The sequence below is a fragment of the Anolis sagrei genome, chromosome 13 (genome assembly GCF_037176765.1).
Source record: "Anolis sagrei isolate rAnoSag1 chromosome 13, rAnoSag1.mat, whole genome shotgun sequence".
In the NCBI taxonomy this organism is placed as follows: Eukaryota; Metazoa; Chordata; class Lepidosauria; order Squamata; family Dactyloidae; genus Anolis; species Anolis sagrei.
The window spans coordinates 2,517,679-2,521,273 of record NC_090033.1 but is presented as its reverse complement, the minus strand read 5'-3'; positions in this window follow the sequence as shown (position 1 = coordinate 2,521,273).

Genomic DNA, 3,595 nt, shown 5'->3' with positions numbered 1-3,595 from the left:
CAACAACAACAACAACAACAATGGCATTTATACTGGGTTTCGACTGCATTCATTCCACAGTGTAGGTGCACTCAGAGAAGGGTATGGACCTTGGGAAACTATAATTCCCAGGACCACATATTATGGAGCTATGGTACTCAAAGTGAGGCCCAAGAGCATTCATTCCACATTCATACCCAGAGAATGGTATGGACCTTGGGAAACTATAACTCCCAGGACTGCATAGGATGGAGCTCTGGTATTCAAATTGGGGTCCAAGAGCATTTATTCGGCAGTGTAAATGCACCCAGCGAAGGGTAGGGACCTTGGGAAACTATAACTCCCAGGAATGCACAACATGGAGACATGGCATAACAACAACAACAACAATGGCATTTAAAATAGGTTCCGACTGCATTTATTCTCCAGTGCAGAAGCACCCAGAGAAGGGTATGGACGTTGGGAAACTGTAACTCCCAGGACCACACGACATGGAGACATGGCACAACAAGAACAACAACAACAGCATTGAAAATAGGTCCTGATTGCAATTATTCTCCAGTGCAGATGCACCCAGAGAAGGAAATAGATCTTGGGAAACTATAACTCCCAGGACCACACAACATGGAGAAATGGCATAACAAGAACAACAACAACAATGGCATTTAAAATAGGTCCCGACTGCATTTATTCTCCAGTGCAGATGCACCCAGAGAAAGGTGTAGAGCTTGGGAAGCTATAACTCCCAGGAACGCATAGTATGGAGCTATGGCATTTAAAGTGAGACGCAAGGGCCTTCATCCCGTATTGTAAATACCCCGAGATAAGGGTATGGACCTTGGGAAACTATAACTCCCAGGACTGCATAGGATGGAGCTATGGTATTCAAATTGGGGTCCAAGAGCATTTATTCGGCAGTGTAAATGCACCCAGAGAAGGGTATGGACGTTGGGAAACTACAACTCCCAGGAGCACACAACATGGAGACATGGCATAACAAGAACAACAACAACAATGGCGTTGAAAATAGGTCCCGACTGCATTTATTCTCCAGTGCAGATGCATCCGGAGAAGGGTATGGACGTTGGGAAACTGTAACTCCCAGGACCGCATAGTATGGAGCTATGGTATTTAAAGTGAGACGGAAGGGCCTTCATCCCGTATTGTAAATACCCCGAGATAAGGGTATGGACCTTGGGAAACTATAACTCCCAGGATCGCATAGTATGGAGCTATGGTATTTAAAGTGAGACGCAAGGGCATTCAACCCATATTGTAAATGTGCCGAGAGAAGGGTATGGACATTGGGAAGCTATAACTCCCAGGACTGCACAGCATGAAGACATGGCATAAAAACAACAACAACAACATTTAAAATAGGTCCGGATTGCATTTATTCTCCAGTGCAGATGCACCCAGAGAAGGGTATGGACCTTGGAAAACTATGACTCCCAGGCAAACATTTCAAGTACCATTGCGGTTCTGAACACGGCAATGGGAAGGATGCCCAACAAGTATAAGGTCCCAGCATTCGCGACAAAACGTACCCCATTCCTGGCCATGGTGGCCAGCGTTCTCTTGGAGCCCGTCTCCATTTCCTTGCTGAGGGTTGTGCCAAGTCCCTGGTCTTCTGGACTTTGGCTTCGCACGAGACTCTGGTAGCTTAACCGGTCAACGTTGCCCTCTTGGACCTTGGAGTAGCCATGGTCACTCCTCCAGGAGAAGACGAGTTACTAAAATATAGTATTGTTTTGGGCACACAAGGATCCTTCTTCTCCCTGCTTCTCAGAAAGCAGAGGGTGGACTTGGCAACTGGCGGGTCCTTCTTGGAGACTCTCAACGGTGGTCACGGATGGATAGTCAAGAGGATCTGTGGTTTTCAGCAGAAGAGGCTCAAGAGTCGCAGCTTAGCATCAGGATCTGAAATCCTGCTCTTCTGGTTCCTTTTGGATGGGAAGAGGAGGAAGAGGAGGAAGTGCAGGAGGAAAGACAAATGGGTTGACGGCTGGAAGTCAACAAAGGAGGTGCAGAGAAAGCCTCGTCTGCGAGGATGTGGACAAGCTCTTGCGTTACTCTTGTGGGTGTGATTTCTTTACGTGGAAACGATTTGCAGCTTGGCAACCTTAAGCCAAATCATACAGCTTGATGGCGTAACATTAGAAGATGTTGACCATTTCCGCTCCTTTGGCAGCCACCTCCCCACAAAAATCAACTTTGACACTGAAATACAACACCGTCTGAGCTCTGTGAGTGCAGCATTTTCCCGAATGAAGCAGAGAGTGTTTGAGGACCGGGACATCGGTAGGGAGACCAAGGTGCTTGTTGATAAAACTATTTCCACTCTCTTGGCAGCCACCTCTCCACAAAAATCAACATTGACACTGAAATACAACACCGTCTGAGCTCTGCGAGTGCAGCATTTTCCCGAATGAAGCAGAGAGTGTTTGAGGACCGGGACATCCATAGGGATACCAAGGTGCTTCTTTAAAAAGATATTTCCACTCTCTTGGTAGCCACCTCTCCACAAAAGTCAACACTGACACTGAAATACAACACCACCTGAGCTCTGCGAGTGCAGCATTGTTCTGAATGAAGAAGAGAGTGTTTGAGTACCAGGACATTCGTAGGGATACCAAGGTGCTTGCTTATAAAGCTATTTCCACTCCCTTGGCAGCCACCTCTCCACAAAAGGCAACATTGACACTGAAATACAACACCGTCTGAGCTCTGCAAGTGCAGCATTTTTCCGAATGAAGCAGAGAGTGTTTGAGGACCGGGACATCCATAGGAATACCAAGGTGCTTGTTTATAAAACTATTTCCACTCTCTTGGCAGCCACCTCTCTACAAAAGTTAACACTGATACTGAAATATAACACCGCCTGAGCTCTGCGAGTGCAGCATTTTTCTGAATGAAGCAGAGAGTGTTTGAGCACTACCACTACCTTGGCAGCCACCTCTCTACAAAGTCAGCATTGACAATGAAATACAACACCACCTGAGCTCTGCGAGTGCAGCATTTTCCCGAATGGAGCACAGAGTGTTTGAGGACTGGAACATTCATAGGGAGACCAAGGTGCTTGTTTATAAAGATATTTCCACTCTCTTGGCAGCCACCTCTCCACAAAAGTTAGCACTGACACTGAAATACACCACCACCTGAGCTCTGCGAGTGCAGCATTTTTCAGAACAAAGCAGAGAGAGTTTGAGGACCAGGACATCTGTAGGGATACCAAGGTGCTTGTTTATAAAGATATTTCCGCTAGGTTCTTGTGGGTGTTTTCGGGCTATAGGGCCATGTTCTAGAGGCATTTTCTCCTGACATTTCGCCTGCATCTATGGCAAGCATCCTCAGAGGTAGTGACCTCACTACCTCTGAGGATGCTTGCCAGAGATGCAGGCGAAACGTCAGGAGAAATACCTCTAGAACATGGCCCTATAGCCCGAAAAAACCCACAAGAACCTAGTGATTCCAGCCATGAAAGCCTTCCACAATACATATTTCCGCTACCTTGGCAGCCACCTCTACACAAAAGTCAACACTGACACTGAAATACAACATCACCTGAGCTCTGCGAGTGCAGCCTTTTTCTGAATGAAGCAGAGAGTGTTTGAAG